The sequence below is a fragment of the Canis lupus genome, chromosome 10, assembly GCF_011100685.1.
Source record: "Canis lupus familiaris isolate Mischka breed German Shepherd chromosome 10, alternate assembly UU_Cfam_GSD_1.0, whole genome shotgun sequence".
Classification (NCBI taxonomy): Eukaryota; Metazoa; Chordata; class Mammalia; order Carnivora; family Canidae; genus Canis; species Canis lupus.
This window is the reverse complement of record NC_049231.1, coordinates 39648987-39662860: the sequence shown is the minus strand read 5'-3', so window position 1 is coordinate 39662860 and position 13874 is coordinate 39648987. Positions and strand designations below refer to the sequence as shown.

Genomic DNA, 13874 nt, shown 5'->3' with positions numbered 1-13874 from the left:
GTCCCTATTTGGGTCCAACCCCACCCACCAGGACAGGCCTTCACAACACCTTGTCCAGCTGCCTTGCACCCTCCATACGGGTCTTCTGATCACAGCTCAGCCCCCTCCACCTCTCCTCCTCCTAACTCATGTACCAAAATGTCTCCAAAGTGTTCCTTCTGAGAACAAACCCAAGAGCATTTTCCCCCTGCTGTGAACTCAGCCATAGAGAGTCCCACCGCCCCCAGGGCCGCCTCTCCAGGCCCGGCTTCCACCCCCCCACCCCATTACAGGGCCCTACCACTGTTCGGAGCGCTCACAACCACCAGGGTCTCACGAAGCTCCTTCCATAAAACTCCCCAGCGAAGCCTCAGCACATCGGCAGGCAGGGGGCCCTGCCATAGCTGTCTCATGAGTGAGAAAGCCAAGATTTGGACGTCTCTCTCATGTGTAGACAGCTAGGAAGTAGCAGAGCAGGGGTCTCTACCCGATGGGCAGGTCCCAGGGGCACTGCCCTCCTCACCTGTCCTCAGCAGGTGGGGTCACTCAGAAGGTCTAAGTCCCTCCCAGGCCCCCAGAACCAAGGGGAAGGGGCTCATCAAGGCATCCTCACACCTGAGGCTTTCTTAGGAGTAGCTGTCCTTCTCACAAGACTGGATGTCCTGAAGATAAAGATCATTTTGCGTCCCCAGTGCTGAGCAAGAGCTGGGGACTCTCGGAGGCTTAACTGAATCAAGCAATGGTCAGATCAATGAATGAGTGGATTTATGAATGTCTTGCTTGCACGTGGTCACATTTCTCTGTCTCTCCCATAACAAAATTCAATTTATGTGCCTGGCCACGTTAGAAATTTTGGCAGTGAGTTTACTGGTTATGGAACATCATCAGAACGAGTCTAGACGCCCATCATTTAAGGACAGGATCACCGTTACAATAGCAGAGTGCGTTTTCATCATTGTTGTTGGCCATTGTTGTTTCCTGTGGAATGCCACCGTGCCTGAATTTTAAGCAGATGGGTCTGGGCTCCATTCATAATGTCCCTGATTTAGGAAAAATCGTTTTCACAGACGGGGACAGTACACCTGCCAACTGCCAGAGCCCAACAGCAGCTTTGGTCTTGGCACACGTGGATGCGATTTTACTTCACTGGTGATGTCTCCACGAGCTGCTTATGCTCTTGGTCCCGATGACAACAGGGCAGAGGATGAAGCCGGGGCTCACCCTTCTTGGGGCGGGGGGCCACTGAGATTCCTGGGCATCGTACCAACTCAGCCATATGTCACCACAGAAAGTAACTGCTTTTTCCATATATGATCATAACTAATGTTGCAAAGCCTGTTTTGCCTGGATCCTTTTACAGGACCTATGCAAAATATGCTGTGAGCTTTCACTCCAGATTTCTTCCCTAGAATGAATGGCTCTGCACACACACGGAAACAGGCTCTTATTCCGTTCATCAGGAGTGATAATTATTCCATAGGCTAATTCCCCGAGTGTTAGTTCTGTGGGGTGAGGTTCTGGCTCATAAACAGGAGCCGATGGAAACAGGGATCCTAATGGCCAAATACATCCTAATGTTCTCCTTTTAATTCTTTCGGTTTTTTTCCCCCCTGTCTTTACCTTTTAGAAAATGTTAATGTATTCCTGATGAATTCAGTGTGAAAAAAAATATGTTTATCAGCTTGGGTTTCAAATTTTTATTCATAATAAGAATATAGTAGCACCACCAACACTTTCCAAAGTCAGTCCTGGCAACTCTGCCAGCTTTTCAGGGCATCCTAAATGAGATGACCGCCCGGAAGAGTCACAAGTCAGGAATTCCGATGCCAAGATGATACGCAAGTGTATCTTAATCAGGTATGGGCGCTTTGTTCTTGCCAGGCATGGAGTCAAGGAAAGCGTGCTCTGGTGGCAGATAACCCTGCAAGATGTCATTTGGTAATTACGTAAGTTGTGCCTTTAGCCAGGGCCAAATGGATGATAAGGTTGTCACTGTTAACAGGTGCTAGCTATTTGGAGCAAACCATACTTCTGCTTGTGCAATCCAGCCACTGAATTTCCTGCTCACATTTCTTACTCACTCCCGTCTATCAACCGCAGTGAAGGAAGGTGAGCTCTGCGGCCCGGTCAGCCTTTGATCCTCAGAACCTCAATATCCATCAGGCCCTTGGTTTGGTCAGAAGGCCGAGCCCCAGCCACCTGCCCCCCAGTCAGGCTGGCACTGTATTTTACACGGAGCCCACCTGAGCAGCTGAACCTGCTCCATAAATGAATGCACGCAGAAGCCCGCAGCTTCCAGGGCTGCATCCAGAGCCACAGCTGGGTGCTTTAGTTTGTTGTGAAAAGCATTCCAGCATGACACAGCTCCTCTCAGTACAAAGAAGTGCTGGAGCACCAGAGAGACAAATAAAATAAAATAATAATAATGCCCCTGAAAGCACTGAGCAGCCCGGCCCTGGTCTGCTCCCCTCCACGGTAAACAGACCGTGCGGGAACTACCGGCCCCAGGACGCAGGTCCTGGCCACAGGGGCGCCTCCACCGCCTCCCGGGCGTCTGGAGCAAACAGTGCCACTTGCTCTGTGGTCAGATCAGGGACAGCCAGTCCTCCCGTTGTTTGATTTCTAAACTTGCCTCCACCTCCCTGAGGCCTCTGAGAGCTCAGGGCTTGCAAATCAACACAACATTTAATTAACTGCACATTAAAGTTTCCATCTTTCAAGGAAGGGAATTAGGGACAGTACACTTTCTGAAGCATTCATTAATGAAAATATAAATTCTAAAGCCTCCCGAGTTCCGGGTGGTCCCCCCCCCACCCTAGGTGGCTGCCCACCCGAATTCTCAGGGCTGGGCCAGTTCCTTGGAGTAAGCTGCGGTGTCCAAGGTCCCCTTCCAGGCAAGCACTGTTAACCCTCGGAGCTCCAGGCTTGGCTTTGACTCACCCCAGAGGCCTCAGAATTGTCCTCAAGAGTTTTCAGGAAATACTCCAAAATGTTGCTATTGGTACTGAGTTGTGAGTGCTTTCTTATCAAAATGAAAGGTGTGTAGAAAGCACTGTTTAAGAGAGGCAAGAGGCATGAATAATACAATTAAATACTGTCTGCTGCCCACGGAATGAGTGTGAGCTACTGTCACTCCCCGAGGACGACAGAGACACATGGACCACCAGAGAGGAGGGACATAGCACAACCAGCCTGACTTTAGGGAGATGAGACAGAAACACAACGAGACAGACCAGAAGATAGATATCTAGGACAACTTCCCCCCAACAGGCTGGACCCTCCACGACACCAAAATCACCTGATGGTTCAGGCTGAGGCCACACACACACACACACACACTGACCAGAAACCACAGTGAGTGAGAAGTGCATTGTTCAGGAGTCGGGGATGCTGGCCCCGTTTCTACCACGAGCCCCGGGCCACAAGCGCCCCCTGCTTCTCCTCTTACCCTTCTCAGCTGCAGAACAACGCAACTCACACCTCGCGCAAGATCACCGGCCGCACTTCCTACCAGAATTCATCGCCACGTCTCTCTAAAAGGGGATGGTCTTGCAATGCCTCGTTTTTGTTACTTCCCAGAATATAAGTCTCCTCCCGATGTTATGAAGTCTTTGAGAAAAAAAGGAGTGGATCTTATTTAATTTTCAACTACGCATTCTGCATATTTATTTGGTTTTGCTCGTTCTATGCGCACCTACTTCTATGACACGCCCGGGACTGCGCTAGCGCCGGGATATACACGCTGACTTTGCCCTTCTAGAGGAGGCAAACAAATAAGTAAACAGGTAAATGAACTAATCGTAAATTATAATTAGCGTTAGGCAGGGAAAATAACCAGGAAGGGCCTAAGATCGCAAATGACGGAGAAGAGCAACTTCGGAGTGGGTGTTTAAGGACGGCTTCTGTGGAGGGGACGTTGGAGGTAAGCCGCGGAAGGAAGGGCGAGAGGAGGCTGTGCAGCCAGGCTTCGCGATTTGTTGGCCAATGTGTATAAATCAGACCTAATAAATTCAAATTCGAAGAACATCTAGTCAAGGGGCACCTGGGTGGCTCAGTGGTTGGGCGTCTGGCCTTTGGTTCAGGTCGTGATCCCGGGGTCCTGGGATCGAGTCCCACATTGGGCTCCCCGCAGGGAGCCTACTTCTCCCTCTGCCTGTGTCTCTGCCTCTCTCTGTGTGTCTCATGAATAAATAAAACAAAAATCTTTAAAAAGAAAATCTAGTCAAAATATACTTTTGGAGAGACAAAGCAACCAGAGTGTGAGTTCTTCACTCTCCAGAAGGAGGTAGAGCGCAGTACAGCCAAGGGGCTCCTTTTCACTCACGGGCTCCCCTAAGCCAGCAAAATACACTCCAGACTCCACGCTTGCCTACCCTCTGCCTCGTCCTATACTTCCTATTCCAGGCCCCTGGGCAGCACTGGCACAATGACCAATACACCAGAGAATTCTAGTTTCTGATCCACAATTACTTTAATCGCGTCATTTCTCTCTGGTCTTTGGGTTTTCTCACCGGTGTGACATCACACATAGGACGGCGTGTTAATTCCTTACATTTTGTTCCTGGGACGTCACCTGTGACATCTACTAGCAGAAGGGGAGAGAGGCGGACATGGTCATCGTACCCCACAGTAGGCGCGGCAGGTTCTGGATCACTTAAGTGTGTCCCACCTCGGGATGCCAGAGTGAACTGGACTCTTGCAGACACTTGGCCACTTGGCTCTCACAGTGCCATCACCAAGCCCCACTCTTCTCTCCCTGTTTCATGGTCCTGGGTCTGGGACACATTCTCCTTCTCCCCTTAGGCTCTCTCTGTCTAAAGATGACCTTAGGTGGAGATTCCGAGATAAGAAATACCTTGTGGGGTAGGTTTTTCCTACCAGACCTTGACTTATAGACTCACCCCACTCTCCTATTACTTCACCAAGAATTACTGCCCATGTGCCCAGAGGTACCTGTAATGTGTGCCCAGAGGTGGAGGAGGAGAGGCGAAAACATCTGTTCTCTGTTACCTGATGTCCACAGGCAACGTCTGGCTACAAGATGTACCCACCCACCCCTTGAAATTGTCCCATCCATTGGCTGCCTTCCCCTACCTTTCTTCCCTCTGCCCTTCATCATTTGGGGGTGGGGGAGGGCAGCCCTACATTACACCAGTAGGGCCACACATATGATGACAAACCCAGTCCTGACTCTCGAAATCTCGGTCTATTGGGAATCCACAAGCAGACGGCACCACAACAGGGACAGAGTGGTCACTACTACGATCAAAATAAAGGTGGCAGAGGGTATGGAGGGAACACGGCCAATGGCCCCATGACCAGCCCCATGGAGGAGGCAGGTGGAAGGCTTCTAGGAAGAGCAAAAGTCAGAGTCACCTTTTGAGCCAGTGGAGAATAACCAGTGCTTGGAAAACAACAGGAAAATTCAGGAGATGCTACACCAGGAAGCACATTCTGAGCATATGGTCCTTTTTACAGGTCTGTGGATTGGTCAAACGGATTCTGACAAGTGAGCCAAGACCAAAGAAGGCCCTCACCTCCACCCTGAGTGTCTAATCAGCAGGTCTGTGTTATGGATCCAGACCCCAGTTGTTTGTCTCACTCCTCTGATGGGGTATGTAGTAGGCGTCTGATGATTTCATTCTTGCAACACATTTTCAAGAATCCATTAAAACCATGAGCAAGGATCAACCACTAAAACAAGTATGGAGCCTTTAGGTCATTCAGACCCAGGAAGTGAACCCCAGGGGTTGGCCAAACGCTTTCTGCTGCAAAATTTTGATGGATGTTGCTTCCATAGCCTGAGCCAACATTTAATTTGTGTTGAGATGGAACACTTTCAATTGTCAATGACAAAAGGCAATATTTCCAATATTCCTTGAGAATAGGCTTCAAAGGTTTCAGCTCTTTTTTAAAAAGCTTTTCAGCTTTATTTTGACGTGGCAGAAAAGTTTTGCATGCATCCTCGCATCCACTGTTGTGACAGCTGCATTTAATGAGTGCAAAATGATCAGAAAAACATCCTTTGCTGTGGGTTGCCAGTTGGTGACAGGGGAGAGGTGATGCTGTAATCAGAGCAGTGAAGTCATGCACACATCTGCTGAGGCAAAATTTCTGCCTGTCTGGTCTATAGCAGGCAGCTCAATCCATGGCCTCGAAGCCAAATAGGACCTTGCAGACCTACATCCAAGCGGCCCCATCTTCAAACAGCAGGGTAAGACTCTGTTGGGCCACATTAGGCCATTGTTGCTGGAGGTTCACTCACATATCCTTCTAAATCGTCCTTATATTTATCTTACTGAAAGATCTTTCTGGCTAATCTAACATATTTATAATTAACAAATTCAGAGGGGGGTAAAAAGGCAAGCTTTACGTAATTCATGTGTAAAGACCCAAATCAGAAAATGAAGGTCTTCCTTTAAATACAGATAGTCATAGTAGATTAAATTTTTTTTCTCAGCAAATTTTCACTTCCCTGCCCTCCAATACGCACACACTGACCTCCATGGGAAGAATTTACTGCCTTATCCCACTGGTATTGAGCTTGACAATGGGACTTCCTTTGGCCAATGAAAGGTGGGCAGACATGACCCTAGGCCTATTTAGAAGCTAGGTTGTAAGGCACTGAACATTTACACTCACTCCACTGAGAGCCTCCACTTCTACTTTGCAAAGATCATGAGATAACTGTCAGATAACCCTTATAGAATGAGAGGCAGGTGAAATAGTTGTTCCAGCGACTCCAGGCACCTGCAGAGCACACCCACAGGAAGAGTCGCCTACCTGACCCCAGCCTGGATCAATCAACCAGGCCACAGCTGACCTGCAGCCCAGGAAGCATGAGCATAAATGGTGGTGAATCTAAGTCCTTGAGATTTGGAGCTGTTTGTTATTCAGCATCATTGTGTTGTTTCGTAAGCTTTTCAGAGAGATCACCAACAATGTATGCCTGATTGTGTGCTAGAAAAAATATTCCAGCTGTGCTAGATGCCTATCGCTCCACTGACATGGTGTAAGGGAAAGCAGATGGAGCAAATACCCAAGCCAATCAATCCTATTTATGCAAGGCACGATGAATAACAACACCACGCTTAACTGTGTTTTTCACCTTTCGGTTCCATGTTGGGGTCATGGAGTTGTACTTAATATTAATGGAGGTACAACTTTGTAGAGTTTCCCAAGGTTTCCCTTGACCCCAACACTCTTTATTGGTTGTTACCTCCTCACACCTTACAGAGGAAAATTAAAAGTACCTACTTGTGTCAATATCTTCATCTGGAGTCCCTGTTTCATTTCCACATGGCTCCATTTCCCATCTTCACTCTTTCCTCAATAATAAACCGTCACACTGAACCATTATGACAATTTACTCTTGAGGGGAGAATCCTGTGGGTGTCTAAAAGCTTACTGTAAGTTATATTTACTTAATTTATGCTTCTACTGACAAATAATTAGGGCAGCAATTAATTTTAAAATGCAAATGCGCAATGGGTCTCACTGTTTTGTTTTGTTTTGTTTTAAATATTCTTTGTCCTCCGTCCTACTTGTGTTGGAGTCTTAATGGATTTAGTTTAGCAAAGGAATGAAATTATTTTTTCTAATGCTTTATTTACTTGATTGAATCGGACTTTTTATCAAATATTGACTACAAATGTTTGTTCAAGATCATATGCCGTAGAATTTAATAGAAATAAAAACCTGTGGTACAGACCATCATTTTTTACGTGTCTTGTATGTAATCTATCTGAATGATGAATCAATGACAGGCAGGAGACGTTTCTAGCAATCTACCTCTCTATATGGACCAGCTGCTGTTTTCTGGTAAGCGGGGAAAATTTCTTATTATCTCTGAAAAGGTCACAAAGATATTCTTTAAGAAGAGAAAACTTTTCACCTGTAAACACGAGTAAAATTTGCTTTCATTTATCTTACATCCTGCAGTGCTGGGAAGATTGGGAACATAGGTATAGGTCCACTGAATGCTCCTTTCCTTTGTTCATTTATTCGATATTTCCTGACACCTCATGTATGTGAATACTCCACTCCATGCTAGATTCACCAGCACCTGCTCTGGTTCACAGTGAGCTGGGAAAGTCAGACAGGAAAAAAAAAAAAAAACCTCTGTATATTTTGTCATCAGACTACCTAGTGTCATTTTATATTCCTGTTTATTCTCTTTCTCCTCAACTAGAATGTGGGCTCTGTGAGGGCAAGGACCAGATCTATATTCTCACCATATGAGCAGTGCTTACTTCAGGGGAGACCCTCAGTAAATATCTGGGCATATTAAAAGAAAAAATGTGATACTGTAGAGCCATGAAGAGGATGACATGGGAGGCCGAAGGAGAGATGCCTTCTCAGCATAAAGCATGGTAGAAAGTAGATTGATCAGAAAGGTATCAAAGAGGAGGTGAGCATGGAAGCAGGGGGGTCTCCAAGAGAAGATATTCAGGAGGTTGCCCAACAAGCAAAGTCAGGAGCACACAGCAGGTGTAAAGTCATGTAGGAAGAAGTGATCTGGGCAGGTGTGGGAATACAGGAGTTTCCCTGAAGCATAGGATCCCCTGGGGAATGTCAGGAACTGGGGCGAGACAGGTAGGAAGCCCTAAGCAGACATCATCTTATACCCAGAGGAAGAGCCTTCATCTTTCTCTGTAATCAGTGTTGATTGCTGATTGATTGGAACTTTGAGATACCAAATTACTAATTAGGGTGAGCATGCAAGAAACACAGTTGTCCACTTTGGGCAGAAAACTGAGCCCTCTTTGATGATGAATCTGTAATGCTTCTCCATTGATATGTGACTTGGCTTAGGATACAGCCAAGACCTAATCAACTCATTCGAAAAGAGTACTTGGTCATGAACCACACAAGGCAGATGTAGCTAGATTTTTCTGCCATTATCTAAACATTTAAAGGGAAACCAGCATTTTGGTCTAAATGACAATGCTCTTTGTCCTTTTGGTACACATTCAAGTCAAGGTAGATTTAAAAATAAGTTCCACTTAGACTAAACATTATTCATGTATAAAAGTCTGTTTTAAAACACCATCAAAGTTATTTGCCTCTCTTTTCGCCCATGTGAAAAAATATTTCATCCACTGAAAACTAATGAAAGACCATCACACAGGCTGGTTTTATGGATTGCTTTCTTTTGTTTCATGGACTTTTCTGGTTTATTAGGGGAAACCCCATTAAATGGAGCCCGTATGCAGACACAATCACTTGCCTTCTGTGTGCTGCAGGTTGAGGTCATCAGTAAGTGGTAGCAGGCCACTTCTAATCTAATTGTGAATTCCTGTCATGTACAGACTTCAGCCCAGGGATGACAAGGATTTTTGAACTTCAAAAAAAGAAAAAAAAAGGAATCACAATAAATATTTCATTGTCTAGTCAACCCAATTTGCTAAGCCTGATTATCTCGTTCAGCCTCCAGAGATTGCTACAGGAAGCCTCCCCAGATGTTCTCCTTCCAGCCAAAATTACCACTGTATGTCAGGGAGGTGGCCCAGCAACTGCATTCTGGAAACCCAGCTGTCAAGGAAGGGAGAGGAGAGAGAAGGTCGCACCCACTGCGGGAGAGCCCTGCAAGCCACTTGCCACCCTGCCAGGCCACTTAACCAGGGCCTGAATTGGGTTAATTGACCAATGATCGACCAAACCTTTTGGCTCAGATTTATACTCTGTTCCAAATTGCGATGGTCAGAGAACATGTGCATGGAGAGTTCCTGAAGCAGCGGGGAGCTAATTACCCCCACTTCCCTAAGTCAACAGAAATCCCGAAAGGATGATGCTGAGCAAACAAATACTGAGCAAGAGCCTGACAAGCCCTTTGGCTTGGGCCTGACTCTCCCACTTCTCTTTCCAAGCAACACAGCCCCATGGTTTTCAGTAACAATGGGGCCCCATGTGCTTGTGTTATTTATTATCAGCATATCTTTTTAAATTCATTTTACTTATTATAATTCTTCAGATACTGGCATTTGTAGTAGGAGTATATTTAGGACTTTAGTTTGTTCTTCTATCTACTACCCTTAAACCCCGTCCATTCCTTGGACGTGATCGTGGTGGCTGTAGCCACACATAATCTGTTGCTAGAAAAGAGCTTGGACGTAACAGGGAAGAAGACAGGACCTAATACCTTATGAGAGATCATCCTGTCACAAACTAGCCCCTGGGAGCCGAACCAGCCAAGTAAAGAGTACTGAAGGAGCTATTCCAGAATTCCTGCTTGGGGTTTGGGGAAGTTACAAAGCCAAGATTTTGAAGGTAAATGTGATACTCCTACAGCTTGGCTGCATGAAACAAGGAGTACAGTAAGCTCATGACAAAGAATGTCGTGCTGGCAGCGACTCCATCTGCAGGGCACAAAACCTGAGTTCACACAGGAGATTAGAATGAGTTAAACATCACACTTCAGAGAACTCAGACAATTCCCCCTCACTTGGTGATTTCACAAAAGACATGATTTTGGGGTGCCTTGCATATTTCACTTTCTCAGCCCAATTTTCAAGGGATGAAGAGTTTCTAGGGCTGTAGGTAATGATAAATCATGTATTACATACTGACTGAGGCTTAATGGTACCACTGGTGTCTGCTAATGATCTAGTTTTACTAAAAATCAAATTAAAGCATGAATGAAATATAAATCATTTTGTAAGATACTGGCTATCTATATATGTTTTTCACAAGAAATTCTATGTAGGTCCTATAACTGAATTATTAAAACCAGAATTTTATAATACTGATACAACAATTGAACTATTTTACCCATAAAACAACAGTTATAGACAGACATTGGTTTCTTTGACATTAATGAGGGTGCAAAAGCTTTTGATCCTTAAAAAAAAAAAAAAAGCTCTCAAAAAGGTGAAATAAAATCTAAAATCCAATTACCAATTACCTAATTAAAAAATATCCAAACTGCAGTACTGAAATTTTTTTAAGCTGGCTTTTATGGGCCTAAAATATAAAGCTTTATGTAAACTGTCCCTTTTAGACATGACATTTTCATTAACATCACTGTGATATATAACTAATAAAAATAAGTGTAATTATAGCAGCATTTAGAAAATAATTTCGAGGGGCACCTGGGTGGCTGGCTCAGTTGGTTGAGCATCTGCCTTTGGCTCAGGTAGTGATCCCGGAGTCCTGGGATCGAGTCCTACATTCAGCTCCCCGCTCAGCAGGAAGTCTGTTTTTCCCTCTCCCTCTCCCTCTGCCACCCCCCTGCTTGTGTGCTCTCCATCTCCTTCTCTCTCTCTCTCTCTCTCTCTCTCTCTCTTTCTGTCTCTCTCAAATAAATAAAACCTTTTAAAAAATATAAAATAATTATAAGACAGCATTTTGTGATTGAGCTTGTGCTACACCCTTTTATTCTCATGTCTACCTACTTGTAGCTTCTCAAAAAAAAAAAAATGGGGATCACAAATACCAGAGAGTACAAGATAATTCTCATGCTTTATATTTGTACATTATGTTCCATGTTGTTTTTCGTTCATTTATGACTAGCTCTTTAGGCATGTCTCTAGGCATGTCATATTAGGAATGGAATTGATTACATCTATAAATAAAGCATTGATAAAAATGACCTTAAGTTTTAAAGTATGCTTGACTTTAAAAATAAAATTCCTATCTTACCAAATTTCTGCTAGGCCTGTTATAATCCTGTTTTGTCTTATTGTTTGATTTTTTCTTTCGCCCCAGTAACTATGGATATGCTTAACACCTGCATCTAAGTCCATGGACTCAGAAAATACCCAAAATGAGAAGGTAATATCGGCATCCAGGGGAATGTCTAGTTCCAGTTACTGTTGTTTTAATATTGTCTCAGTGGTAAGTCGCCATACTGAGCAGTTTAACAGAAAAGAAAAAGATTTCAGAATGAGGTTTTTGGGGAATGCACAGGAGGTTACTTAGGGATTTGAGAAGAGATTAAAAAAATAGGGAAGAATCCAAAGGAAAATCAGAGAGAAGTTCTATAAATAGAGAGCTAGGTGAACACATAAGAATAGAGTCATGTTCTCTTAAACAAAACTCAGAATAATGAGTGCTAGAGGATCCAATATGTTTTAAATATTACTATATCACAATATATAACATATTGACTAAAGTCTTCACCCACAGTTTTGCTGAAGACTCGTTTTTGTCAGAGAGCTGAAGATTGGGAAGAAATATTTAACAAGATCCAGGAACTATATAAAGATGGGCATAAATATACCACATTAACAAAATACAGGACAAAAATTAATGATTTTCTCAATTGATACAGAGAAGCATTTGAAAAAAAAATCAGCATACTTTCCTGATGAAAAAATTAAATTAGCAAAGAAAGAAACTACCCCAACATAATAAAGTCCATATATGAAAAGCTCACAGCTCAATGGTTAAAGACTGAAAACATTTCATCTAACATTAGGAAAAAGAGAAGGATACCCTGTCTCACAATTTCTATTCAACATAGTACTGGAAGTGCTATCCAGAGCAATCAGGCAAGAAAAAAAAAATAAAAGCATATAAATTAGAAAAGAAAAGTAAAATTATCTCTGTTCACAGATGACATGATCTTACATGTAAAACACTTTAAAGATGGGACACCTGGGTGGTTCAGCAGTTGAGCATCTGCCTTTGGCTCACGACGCAATTTGGGGTCCAGAGATCAAGTCCCACATTAGATTCCCTGAAGGAGCCTGCTTCTCCCTCTGCCTATGTCTCTGCCTATCTCTCTGTGTCTTTCATGAATAAATAAATAAAATATTTTCAAAAAAGAAAACCTTAAAGACTACACACACACACACACACACACACACACACACACTCAGACTATTAGGACCAATAAACAAATTCAGCAAAGTGGTGGGATACAAAATCAACACACAAAAATCAGTTGTGTTTCTATACACTAACAATGAACTACCCAAAAAAGAAATTAAGAAGACAATCTCATCTATAATAGAATCAAAAAGAATTAAATACTTAGGAATAAGCCCAATCAAGGAGGTTAAAGACTTGTACACTGAAAATTATAAAATACTGTTGAAAGAAATTAAAAACACAAATAAATGAAAAGATATCCCACATTCATGAATTGGAAGATGATATTGGTAAGAGGTCAATACTATCCAAAACAATCTACCAATTCAACCCAATTCCTACCAAATCCCAAAAGCATTACTTAAATTTTTAGAAATCCTAAAATCCAGATGGACATTCAATGGATCTCAAATAGCCTAAACCAACAAAGTTGGTGGATTCTCATTTCCTGATTTCAAGACTATTACAAAGCTATAGTAATAGTGCGGTACTGGCAAAAAGACCGACATATAGAAAAATGGAATAGAATAAAAAGCCCAGAAATAAACTCTGTGTACATGGTCAAATGATCTTTAACAAGGGTGCCTAGAGCACTCATTGTAGAAATAAGTTTCTTCAACAAATGGTGATGGGAAAACTGGATATCCAAATGCAAAATTAGGAAGCTGGACCCTTGTTTTACAACATATACAAAAATTAGCCCAAGATGGATTAAAGACCTAAATCTAAGAGCTCAAACTATAAGACTACCAGAATAAAACATAGAGGAAAAGCTTTATGACATTGGATTTCGCAATGCTTCTTTGGATATGACACCAAAAACATAGATAACAAAAACAAAAATAGACAAATGGGACTACATTTAGCATTGGGACTACATCAAACTTTAAAACTTCTCCACATTAAAGGAAACAATCAACAGAGTGAAAAGTAAGACTAAAGATGGGAAAAATATTTATAAATCATAAATATCTGATAAGGAGTTAATAGCTAGAATACATAAGGAACTCAACAACAATTATATTGCACACCCGAAATTAATATTACACTGTGTATTAGTTAACTAACTGGATTTGCTTGGA

The 13874-nt window shown here is 43.2% G+C and overlaps 1 long non-coding RNA gene across 19 annotated transcripts in view; it reads right to left on the bottom strand.

Annotated features, from left to right (window-relative positions):
- LOC119873653 overlaps positions 1–13874 on the bottom strand; it is a 111863-nt gene that overhangs the window by 18299 nt on the left and 79690 nt on the right. The window contains exon 9 of one of the 19 annotated variants that reach the window (XR_005365749.1): positions 9206–9322. The exons of the other annotated variants lie outside the window; for them this stretch is intronic. This is a non-coding gene — a long non-coding RNA (uncharacterized LOC119873653). Of the gene's footprint in view, positions 1–9205; positions 9323–13874 lie in introns of those variants that run through there. 19 annotated transcript variants of the gene reach the window in all.